This window comes from Hylobates moloch, unplaced genomic scaffold (genome assembly GCF_009828535.3).
Source record: "Hylobates moloch isolate HMO894 unplaced genomic scaffold, HMol_V3 SCAFFOLD_85, whole genome shotgun sequence".
NCBI lineage: Eukaryota > Metazoa > Chordata > Mammalia > Primates > Hylobatidae > Hylobates > Hylobates moloch.
The window spans coordinates 134,440-149,805 of NW_026652360.1; the positions used below are offsets into that span (position 1 = coordinate 134,440).

The following is a 15,366-nucleotide window of genomic DNA, read 5'->3' on the forward strand; positions in this document are numbered from 1 at the left end:
CTCTTGCTCTGTCACCCAGGCTGGAATGCAGTGGCACAATCACGGCTCACTGCAGCCTCAGCCTCCCAAGTAGCTGGGATTATAGGCATGCGCCACCACGCCCGGCTAATTTCTGTATTTTTAGTAGACATGGGGTTTCGCCATGTTGACCAGCCTGGTGAACTACATTCTTCAACTGCTTTCTGAAAAAACAGGCATATATTTTTTAGGGGAAAGTTAAAATAAAACACTAGCAGCCAGTCTGTGAGACTGGTACCAGCATCTGCAGTAGGTCCAGGTTTTGTGGGGCCTGAAGCTTATACAATTTTAGGAGCCCTCTTCAGGACAAAGAATACAAAACATCTTAGTTTTTCGCAAATGTTGTAAACCATATGACTCTGTGAACTCACTGCTAGTGCACCTCCCACGGCCCCTCACTAGGGTGCTACAAGTCTGGGGGCCTGAAGCTTCCATTTCATTAGCTTCATAGCAATCCCACCTGGGTTTATGGAGGCACCAGGGGCTGGGCTACACTCCCCAGGATAGGGAAGAAGAAAAAAACAAAGTCCTGGCCTGCATCATGCTTTCCCTCTAGCTAGGGAGATAAACACAACAGCGCACTTCCAGGGAAACACACACTACAATATTTAAGAGCCACTCCCACGAAGAGTCGGGGCGGGGGGAGGGGGGGAAACAAAGAATTCAGAAAATGTGTTCCCTGGCAGTGGAGCATAGGGGCGTCTGAGAAACTGGCTTCTCTCTGAGGGGCCTTGGCAAACCTAAGCCCTCCTGGCCTCGTCTACCTCACCTGTTTTCAATGAGTGTGCCTGCAGGGCCTCAGTGGTCTGCATGCTGCCTCCCAGAACCTGGGGCTCCTGAAGGTTTTGGAGCTCAATAGCATTATTTCATTGGAGGGAGGAAAGGGCTGCAAAAGGGAGACTCTGGCTTAAATCTTTCAAAAATATTAAAACAGGAGCTCTAGCAACAAGGGCCCCACATTTCTGCATGGTGACACTCGGTTAGGGCTGGCAACAGCTGCGCACCTCCCTCCCTCCCTCCTTCAGCTGCTGGGGCTGTCCTTGCAGGAATCTGCATTTGTGATCACAGGAGTAGAGGTTTACCAGGGCCCTTCCAGTTGGTGTGTGATGAACCATCTCATCACTTTATGAATGGCCGGCACAGACCCTTCTCTCACCACAGGCTGAGGAACAGAGGCGAAGAAGACTGAAGAGTGTGATGGCAGCAGGGTGTCCCCTGGCCTCTCCCGGAGAGGCCCTGATGCCCATCAGCCAGTCCTCGGGGCCTATTCAAACCACTCTGGGAGCCCAGCCCCTTCAAGCCTGGGAGACTTAACAGAGTGTATATTCCAGCTCCAAATGGCTGAGCACCCCTGCTCTGCCTAGAATCCTCAGGAAACCTTTCCAAATATCCCTTATCAAGGGCTGCTCTTCAGATGGTGACAATGTCCCCAGCCAGCCACATGCAACTGGAAGTTCAAGGACCTGCAGCTCACTCTGGAGGAGAAAACACCTTCACTTGGGAATGGGCTGACCCTTCTGCAGTTGGCATCCTAAGCTGTGTCAAGCAGTCTGGAGCCAAGAGTCACACTGGGCCACTGAGGAACAGCAAGAAAACAGAAGGTACCTCAGGGACTTGCATGATGGAGAGAAGCACAAAAAATGCATGTCCTTAGCCCAGCCCAGCTCAGCACTTTCCCTTTTCAGGACACCTCTGCTTAGGTGGTCCCTCTAGCTGGTCTGACCTCCTGTCTCCTGGCCTTCCAAGTCCAGATGAAGTTCCACCTTGTATTAGTCCATTTTCACACTGCTGATAAAGACATAACCGAGACTGGGCAATTTACAAAAGAAAGAGGTTTAATGGACTCACAGTTCCACGTGGCCGGGGAGGCCTCACAATCATGGCGTTAGGTGAAAGGCACATCTCACATGGCAGCAGACAAGAGAAGAGAGTTTGTGCAGGGAAATTTCCCTTTATAAAACCATCAGATCTTGTGAGACTTATTCACTATCACGAGAATAGCACGGGAAAGACCTGCCCCCATGATTCAGTTACCTCCCACCAAGTCCCTTCTACAACACGAGGGAATTCGAGATTTGGGTGGGGACACAGCCGAACCATATCATATCTCTTTCAGGAAGCCCACCCTGATCTCCTACCCACAATGCTTGCTCTTCCTGGGACTCTCACAGCACTTATCCTAAAATGTTTTCCACGTTCTCTAATGTTCTAATAAGCTCCCCTTTTTCTAACTCCTAGGATAGATACATATATTACCTCCCTATATATTACCTCATTAACCTCCACAATGCTCCTATTGGATAGGTATTATCATCCTCATTTTATAAGCAAGGGAATGAAGGCTGAGCTGACTCTTGACATGCAAAGGTCACACACCCAAGTGCCAGAGCCAGACACTTTTTTTCTAGGCCTCCCCATGAGAGCATCAGTGCTACAGGCTGTAGGACAGGCCTCTCTTCCTGTCTCCCACCACCACCTGCCACAGGGCTGGCACTGTGAGGCCCTTGACACATACTGAATACTGGCAGGAACCCCGGTGGACCCTGACTCATTTCTTCCACTCTCTGGGTGGCACCTGTTTTGGTAGCCTCCATTACGTAGGCCCCAGGAATTCTGGGGGCAGGGAGGACACATCTAGGACATTCCCCTCTCTCTCCCACTCCAAGGCAGGACCTTAAGTGATGTGAGTCGGCATATGAATATCTCCAGCTCTACTGAGAAGGGGGTGGGGGCCCTGGGCGGGCACTCCAGAGCCCCATTGTCTGCCCTTGCTGGTCACAGGTGCCATTAAGTCACCGAAGCCAGCCAGCCAGCCAGCCTCAGGGCAGCACTCCACCAACCCGGACCATATTTTCCCCGGCACTAAACAAAAAGCCTACACAGGTGCTGTTAAGCATTCAACTCCCCACCCACATGCCAGGAACTAAAATAGCTGTAGCCTATGTTAATCATTAGCCAGGCTGCGCCTCAGACCTCCCCGCTGAGGGCTGGCACCTGGGGCAGCTCAGCCTGGAGAAACTCTAGGCAAGGCAGGCTAGGAGAGTGGCAGCGTCCGGAGCCTCACCAAGGGGCTGAACTTGAGCAAGCAGGTTCTGAAAGACACTTCTTCAAGATAAAGTCAATTCCCAGTGCACTAGCATTTGGATTACATAAGAATCCTAAAGGGGAGCTGGAAGGGGCCTTCATGAAATCATTTCATTCAACCTGTTTATTTTATTTGAGGTGGGAGCTGAGACCCAGAGAGCAGAAGGACTCTGCCTGAGGTCTCAGAGCTGGCTGGGGGAGGACAATGACTAGAACCACATCTCTGGATTTCCAGGCCAGTGCATTATGAACCAGGCTGGTCCCCGACCACTCAACATATTTCTGGGCTCCATCACACCTTCTCAGGCTGGAGAATGGACTTGAGAAATACAAAGGTTAAACCCCAGAAAGAGAAGAAAGTTACTACTGCCTCCCAAATAATGTCTCATATAATTAAGCCACTCAGAAAAGTACCAGCTGCTCCATAGGAGCCTTATGACCCTGTTTCTCTCCAGATCCCCTCCCTATGTGTTGATGACAACAGAGAAGGGGGGTTGGCAACCACTGCTCTGATCTCTCAAGGGTATTACCAGCCATGGAGACCGAACATCACCCCCACCTCAGTTCAGGGTTCAAATAGCCTCTGCCCTCAAACTCTCCTAGAAACAGTCACCTAGGTGTCATATTCGGGGTTGAAGAAGGGAAGTTGGGAGGAGGTAGCACAAAAAAATAACCCCTGGCCGGGCGCAGTGGTTCACATCTGTAATCCCAGCATTTTGGGAGGCCAAGGCGGTAGGATCACGAGGTCAGGAGATCAAGACCATCCTGGCTAACATGGTGAAATCCCGTCTCTACTAAAAATACAAAAAACATTAGCCAAGCGCAGTGGCAGGTGCCTGTAGTCCCAGCTACTCGGGAGGCTGAGGCAGGAGAATGGTGTGAACCCGGGAGGCAGAGCTTGCAGTGAGCCAAGATCACGCCACTGCACTCCAGCCTGGGCGACAGAGTGAGACTCCATCTCAAAAAAAAAACCCCTATCCCACTGGGTCTTGGAGGGGGCCTCTGGATCCCATGGGGTCTGGAAGATCTGGTGGTGGCTGCAGCAGTGGAGTATGTGGATGCCAGACCTGATGGTGGGGAGCACCAGATGACTCTCGGGGCATCGGCAAAGCCACAGCAGCTTGCCAGCCTGTGCACCAGCCCACAGGAACAGAGGCTGCCTTGCTTGCACTGCCTGCGGGCTTGCCACTGTCATGAGAAACCATTCCCACTTCCTAACCTGAGGAACACAGGCTTAGCCAACAGCAAGACTGATAAGCATAGTAGTAGTTTCAAATTCAGGAGAGCAGTGGGTGGTGTTCCAGAAACTTCTGGTTGTCCTCCTCAACCATCTGTTCTCTCTTGCTTTAGTAACAGAACACTCACCATAGCCTGGCACACAGCAGCCCCAACTAAGGACAGCTTCCCAGACCCCTAGCAGCTAAGAGGGCCTGCCATGGGGATGTGAAAGTGAGCTGTCTTGGGCCATGCAGGTAAGGGAGGCACCTAGACGGTGCTACCCAACATGTGGCCCAGCGGCATTATACAATATGGGAGCCTGTAAGCAATTAAAATGCTCAGGTCCCATCACAGACCTCCTAAATCAGAATGATTCAGGGTGCAGTCCCAAGAATCTATGCTTTAACAAGCCTTCCAGATTGTTCTTATACATGCTCAAGTTTGAAAACCACAGCCCTTGAGAATGCTAGGGACAACAGTCCATAAGGAGCCTGGTGCCAAGACAATCTCATGGAACAGACACTTAACCTCGACCCTGATTTTTCAAGAAAGAGTGAGAGAGAGAGAGAGAGAGAGAGAGAGACGGGGCTCCTCTCTTCATTCACAACCAAACCTGAAACGTAATACAGGTGGCGTGGGGAAGATGACGATGAGAAACTTAACCCAAACAGCAAAAATCGGGAAAGGAATACATGCAAGTATAATAAGTAATAAGCAAGATGCAAAGAATAAAATCAAGTATATCTGGTATGTCAACAGTCAGAATTCCTCTACCAAAGACAGAAACCATGCAATTAGGTTTGTTGCTGTTATCATTGCCTTCTGTCAACCTCCATCCACCCTCAACCACATGCTGATTATAAGAGAAACAAATTTTATTTACGAAGATTCCATCTTCAAGATAAACTTTTTTTTTTTTTTTTCTTCCTGAGACCGAGTCTTGCTCTGTCGTCCAGGCTGGAGCGCAGTGGCATGATCTCGGCTCTGCTGCAAGCTCCGCCTCCCGGGTTCATGCCATTCTCCTGCCTCAGCCTCCTGAGTAGCTGGGACTATAGGTGCCCGCCACCACGCCTGGCTGATTTTTTATATTTTTAGTAGAGGCGGGGTTTCACCGTGTTAGCCAGGATGATCTCTATCTCCTGACCTTGCGATCTGCCAGCCTCGGCCTCCTAAAGTGCTGGGATTACAGGCGTGAGCCACCGCGCCCAGCCGATATAAACTTTTTTAAGTGAGAAAGAAATATTTAAAACTAAGGGTTGGGCAAAGACATACCAAATAAATGCAAAGAAAAACAGAGGTGGAAATATTAATATTAAAAATAGGCTGGGCACAGTGGTTGGCCGGGTGCAGTGGCTCATGTCCGTAATCCCAGCACTTTGGGAAGCTGAGGTGGGCAGATTACTTGAGCCCAGGAGTTTGAGACCAGCCTGGGCAACATGGCAAAACCCCATCTCTACCAAAAATGCAAAAATTAGTCTGGTCTCAAAATAAATAAAAATGAAAAAATATGTAAAATTTAAAAACATATACGTTGAAGACTTTCCGATAATCCTGCCTTAGCAGGCCAAGGGGTTTTTCCAGCCATTTCTCTCTGGCATTTGCCTTTTTCTGTAAACACAGTACTTGGAGAACTACTCACTAGGATCTCAGGGTACAACAAGGCGTAGGCTAGTCCAGCCCGCTGAGACAGTTTACGTGGCTTAAAACACAAGCACAGAGACGAGGTTATGACTTGGGGCCCGCGTCTTTTTGACCTCTGGCCCTGGGAAGTGTTTGTACTGGCTACTCTGTCAAAAGCTCATCTTGCTGTCTGGAATGAGGAAGGAAATGCGTAAATGAGAGGCAGAGCAGTCCGCTCCTTGGACCTACAGGAAGGGGGCAGGAATTGCAAAGTGAGAGAAGAGGTTCCCAGGCAACATTCCAGGAGTTTGCACGCAAATCTCATTTTATCCACCCCTCCTAAAAATCTGGCTATCATGGGGACCATCAGGACAGCCAAGGACAGGGAGCTCATGGTCATCAGTGAGACCTGATTACTAACCGCTCCATGTGAGCCTGAACAGAAACTAAAGGGGCATGGCTTGAATGTCCTCTGATGCCTGCATTTAAATTTCTGAGCCTTTCACTTATTATCTTATCAAATGCACTTATTTATTAATTTTAAGACTGTAAAGAAAAGAGATTCTCCCAGATCCTTGGCCATGTATTCTCCTAAAACACAGACAATATGGAATTTAAGGCCAAAGACCAAAGGCATTAAATAACCAGCAAATGACACAAGGTAGGAAGATCAGCTTGATAAGCCTATATACATGAAACATGAAAGCCAAATTCAAAAGGCTAGAACTCCCACAAATATAAGTAGAGCTGGACTTTAAAAAACTACAGTGAGAGTTTTTGTTATACCTCTCAGAATCTGACAGCCAGGCAGGCAGGGATATAAGGGCAACTGAAGTTAAGAGATCTATCTAAAGTCAGCGTCCCGCAGAGTACCTGTTTACTCCTTTCACGCCCATGAAACATGTTAGTATTTATCATGCAGTTGGCCACAAAGAAAATTTAATACCAGCCAGGTGCAGTGGTTCACTCCTGTAATCCCAGTACTTTGGGAGGCTGAGGCGGGGCGGGGGGATTGCTTGAGGCCAGGGCTTTGAGACCAACCTGGGCAACATGCTTCATTCACTCATTCATTCATTCATGAGAATGAATCCAATTTGTGAAAGGAGCAAACTCTTGCAGGTACCTAGGTCTGCCTGAGCACGGAGCGCTGTGGGGAGGGATGTCAGTGGCAGGCCATCCACATGTTCCCTTCTGGGATTGGAACGGGAGCAGGAGGATAAATCGAGGCAACAGAATCAAACACTCCCTCAACGACGTCCTCCTCACCTTTAAAGCCAACATTTCAGAGCCTGTCTAAACTTACTATCACCAGATCCTCACGTCCTGCTACTCCTCACCCATTCATTCCAACCTCACTTCTGCTCACATCATCCCACCAAAGCAGGGAAGGCAGCCACATCTCCTCCATACCACTCACCACAGCCGCGATGCCAAGCTGACCACTCCATCCCATGAAGCAGACTCACCCTGGCTCCTGGGATACAACTCTGTCCTGGCTTTCTGGGCCCCTCTCAGGCCGCTCTTTTTCTGGGTCCTTTATAGGCTCATCTTCCTTTACTCAGCTGTTCGAGGTGAGTTCTTCAATCTCACTGTGCCCATGACTTCAAATACAAACACAACCTAGAAAAATGTCTGTCCAGCCAAGACGCCTCCTGAGCCCCAGATCCACCAGCTTATTTGGTATCTCAAAGACACCTCAAACGCAACATGTCCAAAACCAAATACATGATCTTCATCCTCCAAACCTGGTCCTCATCCAGTGTCCCATGTCTCAGGGACACCAGGTGGATGACTCTAGGGTGAGTGGGGGCAGTCTCTTCTTTTAACCACACCATGCAGGGTGAGGCCAACAGTGGGTTCTCAGTAATAAGCAATTCTACAGGAACATGCCTTGTCACCTACTTCCTAAAAATAGCTGTGACCTTTTTAGCGGACACAGCAAGCTCACATCTGCTATCACCACTCCTTCCCCACCGACACACGCACCCTTTCCCCCAGCAGTGCCACTCCCCAGGCTGGATATGCCATATGCTCCCTAGCCTCCCTGTAAGCAGCCTCTACATTTCTCCTCTCTGCCCTCACTCGGATTTCCCCCATCTCATGTCCTCCATGTCAGCCACCCCTAGGTGTGAGGGGCAGGGGACACCTGACTTCCTTCTCAATTTCCTTTCCTTCTTTTCTGCTAAGGCGGAGCCTAAGCCCCTGGAAAACTAGAGATCCCAGAACCAGTCTTTGACCACAGCACACTCCACCCCCTGCTTCACAGCTCCTGGCAGTCACACACCCACGATATCAACATTGTCATCACCACCCCCTAAATGATCTCAAACCCCTTTGCAAACATCTTCTCATCTGATTCTCCATTCCAGGCAGGCATTTCATCATCCAGAACTGTTGTGTGTGGGGGGGCTCTGTGTGGCTGGGTGGCTTGTCCTAGGATACCCAGCACAGAGAACTCTGTCCCCCAATTTCTTGGTTGCCCCCACCCATTCCTTCCTCACATCAGCATGGGCAAGGCCAGCTGTACTTTGGGTCACTGTTCAGGCTGTACTTTTAGGATTCTCCCAAATAACAAACAACTATGTGACTATCAGGTCTTTATTTCATGGGTTATAGGAGATAGGGTCAGTAAGCCTAATGTGTAACAGTTTCAGTGGTTATTACAGAGTTCCATTGAATTGCAACAACTCCCTTTAAAAGCACAAACTTCCACCAAGAAAACCTCAGTTTCTTCATTAATCCTAAGAGCTTTCCTATCTAGGTATCACTCAAAATTCCTACTATTCTGGGGGCAATGGGATCAGAGGGTGTTGCAGAGAAAAATTCAGAGAAAGTGAAAAGTCTGCTTCCTTGGCAGTGCTGGTGAAGCATACCCTTACACAGACGCTTCTCCATGGGAACAAGTGCCCGGAACTGCTTCAGGCTTACGGGGGAAGACGGTGGCTAAGAAGAGAGAGGAGGCCGGGCACGGTGACTCATGCCTGTAATCCCAGCACTTTGGGAGGCTGAGGCGGGCAGATCACCTGAGGTCAGGAGTTCAAGACCAGCCTGGCCAACATGGTGAAGCCCCGTCTCTACTAAAAATACAAAAATTAGCTGGGCATGGTGGCGCATGCCTGTAATCCCAGCTACTCGGGAGGCCAAGGGAGGAGAATCATTTAAACCCAGGGAGCGGAGGTTGCAGTGAGCCAAGATTGCATCACTGCACTCCAGCCTGGGCAACAGAGCAAGACCTGTCTCAAAAAAAAAAAAAAAAAAAAAAAGAGGAAGACGAGGGGTGAATCTAACAGGAAGGAGGGGGTGCACCAGAAAGGTCCCGGGACCTCTGATGTTCCAGCATTCAGCATGCATTTTGGTTCCACATTCACCTCCTGCATACACCAGTTTCTTTTCTCTATTCTACAATTTCCAAGAAGAACCCACACTAACCTATTCTGTCTCAACTCCCACTCCTGTCATCCCAAGCCACACATCACCTCCCCAGTCACGTGAACTAGGCATCACTAATCGATCCTGGCCTTCTGGGCACATCCACCCAGGGTGGGCCCTTTCTATAATATCATGCATAAAGGTGTCAGATGGGGCTTCCACTCCCATCTCTTAGTCCCAATTCATCTCCATCTCACCCTCCCCATGTTTCTCTGCCTATCGAAACCCAGCCTTCAAGGTCCTATATTTTAACCACAGGGAAACCACTTCCCTATGCTGTCTCTGTTGTTCAACTAACGACAACTAATTTTCTGAGCACCCACATTAGGCAAGGCCCATCCTGAGTGCTGCCACCAAGAGGTAAGTCAGAAACAGCCCTCACCCTCCAGAGTCAGAGGACAGGGCAGAGATAAGCCACACGGCCACACAAATACGATGCAAGGCGAGAGATGAGAACCGAGTCAGTGCCAGAGGGGCTGAGTGAGCTCAGAGCATATCCCATCCCTTCTGCTGGGGAGCAGGCACCCGGATGCCTCCCAGGAGGGTGGAGAATCCTAGGCCAGACGGGAGAGGGAGGGCATTCCAGGAAGACAGAGAGCATGAGTTTAGCATGAGCTACGCCAGAAAGATGGTTCAGGAGAAGCGCATTTCAACTTTAGCTGAACCTTCCACTGCTACTATTTATTGACCCTTACACCTGATTATTTATGACCCAGGCCTGCCTCACACTTTATGGCTAATGTGGGTGACACCCATCTGGGAGACACAAGTGTGGTGCAGCAGTCACCACCGGTTCTGACTGGTCCGTACCTGAGCTCTGTGTTGTTATTAAATAAATGAATGCACTGAATCTCACGACAAGCCTGTGAGGCAGGGATTACTATCACCCCCATTTTACAGATGAGGAAACCAAAGCACAGACAATAGTCAGAGACAAGATAGCAAGGTATGCAGGAGCCTGAAGTAGTGGGCACCCAATGCCAGGGCAACAAACTGCCCTGGCACCTCACCTGGCCTCTCTTGTCAGGGAACACCTTGCAGCACAAAGAATGCCTTGAGGAAAGGGGCCCTGTTAATCCTCCTCGAATCCCCAACAATTGACTGCCGCATAAAAGGAATGAGGAAAGCAATGAGAGTCAGTGAAGGGTGAGCATACCAGGCCCTGCCCTGCAAACCTTTAGTCCCTGTTGCGTGGGCAGGGCAGGGCAGGGCAGGGCAGGGGCTCGGCCTCACAGCTCCACTCCATGCCCAGCGCAGAGAACAGAGGGGAGAGCTACCACAAACGCCGAATCTCTACAGAGAGGTCACGGATTGGAGGGCGGAGACAGAAATGCCCCGGGCCGACTGTTTCCAGCTTGGGCTAGCACTGGCTGGCTTAACTTTTCCCCTCCAAAGTCCCCAGGTAACAAACTTCGCGTGTCTCCTTTAAACCAACAGACCGTTTTACCTTTCTAAGTCTTAAGGGCCTGGCCTGCACCCATGGGAGATACAAGTCCAGGAATCCCTTCCTGAAACTGAGGATCAAGGTTGGGGAAGGGGCGAAGGCAGGCACAGCACCTGGGATGGCTCCCGCATTCTCTCAAACATTGGGGAGAGCTCCTTACAAATAAACTGCAATGATAGCAGCTCCCAGGAATGTGCGTGCTCCCAGTTTCGGAGGAAAGTTCCTGAAGATAGCCCTCTCTGCTTAATCTCCCCAAGCCTCGCCTAGAAGGGCGCGCGCACCCTGGAAGGCTCCGCAGGGCTGCGGGGCCCGGCCTCCGGCATCCCTCCCGCCAGCCGTTGCCTCCTGCGCCCAGGGTCACGGCCCCTGGCCCTACCCAGGCCCAGACTGAGACCCTGACACCTGAGCCCGGGGGGTCCGGCGGGTGCACCCCGACCACACAGGAGGGAGCAGCCCCAGACGCCGAAGCTGATCGAGGGGCTGCCAGGCCGACACGGCCCGCCCGCGACCCACCGACGCTCTCCTCTGTCCCCCACCCCCACGCCTGTAGTGCAACCAGGAAGCCGCAGGGCCGCGCTGGGTTGGGCGCGAGGCAGCCCCGGGCCTCACCCGCGGCGCCGCGGTGCACTGCCGTCGCCTGGTCCCAGGCCCCCAGCCGGCCCGGGACCCTCACTCACCTGGCCACGGGGACTCGGGACGCTAGGGACGAAATGGGACGTGGGCGGGAGTGGCTCTCTCTGCGGGCGTCCCGGGCGCGACGCCTAGGTTCTGCTTGGGGCTGGGTCCCACTCCTGCTCGCGGGGCACTCGGGGCTCTGGGGAGTCGCGGGCGCAGCAGCCGTCAGGGCGGGGCGGGAGGAGGAGCCCGCCGGGCGGAAAACTCCGCGGGCGCAGCTGCCCCAGGCGCCGGAGGCAGGGCAGGGAGGGGCGGGGCCTGAGGGCGGCCCCGCCCCCGAGATGAGGACCGGGCAGGGCGGGCCCGCGAGGAGCAGTGGCCTTCCGGCTGCGGAGCTGCTCCAGGACGTCTCGGGCTCCGGAGGTCCCTCTGTCGCCCCTAACTCCTGCGGCGCCCAGTGCCGCTCAGAGCCACGTTCGCCTTCCTGCAGGGGTGGGCATTTCCTAAGTCCTCTCCGGCCCCGTGTGCGTCGGTTAGTGACTCTCTTTAAGGTAGAGAAAACTTTTTACACTGAAAAGGTCAAACGCATTTCCTTTATAGCAACACTCGGTGGTGGTGGAGGGGGGAAGGTCACGCACAGTGTGTGAGGAAGGGAGCGGTCAGTGACTATGGTGGAGAAACCTGACAAACCACCCAGCCGTCAAGGTGACCTCGACAGGGGTAAATCATACTGATTGCGTGCACCGCTTGTGGTCTTCCTCCCAAGAACACCTAACCCCACTGTAATCATGAGAAAAACATCACAAATCAATTGAGGCCCTTGCCATATACATGACCAGTACTTCTGAAAACTAGCAAGGTCATCAAAAACAAGGACAGTGTAGGACACTTTCACAGCCAAGAGGAACCCACGGAGATATAAAAATGACTTAAGATGTTAATAATAGGAAAAACCGGGGTTTATGAGAATTCCCTGTATTCACACTTTTTCTGTAAATCTAAAGATGTTCTAAAAATAAAGCATATTTATAAAAGGTAATATATGCATATATGGTAGGTATGCAATTTTTTTTTAATGAGTGGTGGCTGACGCCTGTAATCTCAGCACTTTGGAAGGCCAAGACAGGAGGATGGCTTGAAGACAGGGCTTCCAGACTAGCCTGGGCAACATAGTGAGACCTGGTCTCTAAAAAACTAAAAATAAAAAATTCAAAAAATGAATAAAAATTGAGATTCACTCTTCCCTCCACTCCCCTAGCCTTCTCTTAGGTGTGTCCTTCCAAATATCTCTCTTCAACACTGTGTGTGTGTGTTTACATAAACGTATTGTTTACAAAATGATATTGCAGTACTTTCTGCAACATGTTTTTTTACTCACTATATCTTGGAGGGTCTTTCCATACAAGCGCTCCTGAACAGACCTGCTTCTTCCTATCCACTGCACACTGCGCTCCATCGTGCGCTTCACCATTCTTCATTACCTAACTCCTTACTGAAAGACATTTAGGTTGTTGTCGGTGTTTGGCTGTTACAAACAAGCTGCTGGTTCGATTTGCCTTTTATTTTTTTTTTTCCTGAGACGGAGTCTCGCTCTGTCGCCCAGACGCGATCTCGGCTCACTGCAACTTCCGTCTCCCGGGTTCAAGCGATTCTCCTGCCTCGGCCTCCTGATCTACAGATGCCCACCACCACGCCCGGCTAATTTTCATGTTTTTAGTAGAGACGGGGTTTCACTATGTTGGCCAAGCTGTTCTCGAACTCCTGGGCTCAAATGATCCGCCCGCCTCGGCCTCCCAAAGTGCTGGGATTACAGGCGTGAGCCACCGCGCCCGGCCCGATTTGCGTTTTAAAGTCTCTCCGAACAATAAAAGCGGGAAGGACCGGAGGGGAGGCTCCGACCTTCTCCCTATCTGGGCAGGTGTGCTGGTGCCGGGCAGGAACCGCGCCTTGGGACAGCCTGGCCCCGGCCTCACAGCGGGCCCTGGGCGCTCAGTCATATTCCGTGGCCGCTCCAACACCCCCGACCCCCACCAGTAGGCGCGGCTCTCTTTCGGGGCTGGACCGCATTTTTTGGACATGAGTCGGCGAGTGAGGGTGAAACTCAGGCCAAAGTCTCCGGAGCGGCTCGGAGAAAACGCCGCCTGGAACAGAAGAGCAGAGGGTCAGAGGCACCACCAGAGACTCTCAGAGTGGGTTATTACCCTGGTGGGGGCGCCCGCTGCGGCGTAGGAGATGGCGGGACTGGGGGCGCAGGTGTGAAGCCCCCAATAAATCAGTGTTAGTTTCCTGGGGAGGTAAGGTCTCCAGGCGCTCTCTCTGGGCCCGGGGATTGGTCCGGGAAGGTCTCCTGGCGCCGACCCAGCCCCACCTGCCTGGACGCCTGCGCCCGCTCTGCCGCCCCACAGCGACCGCCAAGGCCAGCTTCTTCGAATGGCCCATTTTTCTCCGTGGCTGAGCGAATGCTCCTAGAATACCAGGTTTATAATAAATCATGTAAGGTGGAATTCCTGCTGGATGTATACACCTTTCTGCATCAGAGCCCTTCAAACCCAGAATGGTGAATAGCTACCCCTGGGCTTATCCTTTTATAATTTTCAACAAACCTGCGTTTAGCCCCGGCTAGGTGCCAGCAAGTTGCTAGGGACTGAGGAGGCTCTGCAGAGGACCCGAGCTGAGGTCCTAATCCTCAAGGCCAATGGCAGGGGTCACCGCCCAGGCACCCCCAGAGAACGCGGTGTGAAGGAAAAGACACCAAACTCGGTGTTCAAATGTGTGGGATCTATTCTAGTTCTGATTCTGACACTTGCAAGTCATGCATCCTCCGAGCTTCGGCTTTCTCACTTATAAAATCTTCAACGTGACCTATAAAAATCCATAAAATCACCCCTGCTTCATTGTTTCCCAGGGCTCATAGAAACATCATACGAGGTAAGGGAAGGTGAGTGCCTTGTAGAAAATGGTGACGTGCTATATAGCTCTGAGTAGTATGGTATATAAGCTTCCTTTTTAAAAATTTTAATATTTAGGGCCAGTGTTGGGATTACGGGTGTGAGTTACCGCACCTGGCCTCTTTTGTTGTTTTCTAATAAATATATATGACTATCATTTCCCTCAAAAGTCTGCTTTAGCTGAATATCACAAGTTTTAATATGCTATGCTTTTGTTATCACTTAGTTATAAATATTTGGATTTTGTTGTTGTTGTTGTTGTTACAGAATCTCGCTCTGTCCTCCAGGCTGGACTGCAGTGTCAGGATCTCAGCTCACTGCAATCTCCACCTCTCGGGTTCAAGAGATTTTCCTGCCTCAGCCTCCTGAGTAGCTGGGATTACAGGTGCATGCGACCACACCCGGCTAATTTTTGTATTTTTAGTAGAGATGGGGTTTTACCATTTTGGCCAGGCTGGTCTCCAACTCCTGACCTCAAGTGATCCACCTGCCTCAGCCTCCCGAAGTGTTGGGATTACAGGCATCAGCCACTGTGCCTGGCCAATGTTTTGTTTTTTATGTAGGATTGTATGCTTAATTCATGGATTATTTAGAAGTATATTTTCCATTCTTTTTTTGTTTTCAAACTTCAGTTTTTTTAAAAATAATAATAATCATTTGGGGAGGGGCCCAGTGGCTCAGGCATGTAATCCCAGCACTCTGGGAGGCCAAGGTGGGAAGATCGCTTGAGATCAGGAGTTTAAGACCAGCTTGGGCAACACAGTGAGAGCCCCTCTACAAAAAAAAAAAAAAAAAAAAAAAAAAAATTAAATAAAAATAAACCATTCATTTTGTCATTGATCTCTAACTTTAATGCTTGGAGATGAGGAAATGTGTTCTTTTAGAACTTGTTAATGCCTCCTTTGTGGCCTCATATACAGACTTTTTTTGGCTGTCCCAATTTTTGTGAACATCTCTTCACTTTTTATGTGTTTTTTTCTCTGTGTCTCT

At 50.8% G+C, this 15,366-nt stretch overlaps 1 protein-coding gene across 2 annotated transcripts in view; it reads right to left on the bottom strand.

Moving 5' to 3' along the window:
• The window catches only part of LOC116463921 (annexin A11), a 53,033-nt gene extending 41,324 nt beyond the window's left edge, over nucleotides 1–11,709 (bottom strand). Inside the window, exon 1 of one of the 2 annotated variants that reach the window (XM_032147233.2) lies at nucleotides 11,491–11,709. The gene's annotated coding sequence lies outside the window, so the exon portion shown is untranslated. Of the gene's footprint in view, nucleotides 1–7,406; nucleotides 7,430–11,490 lie in introns of those variants that run through there. The other variant, XM_058434922.1, reaches the window with a different exon arrangement.
• Nucleotides 11,710–15,366: the final 3,657 nt, after the last annotated feature.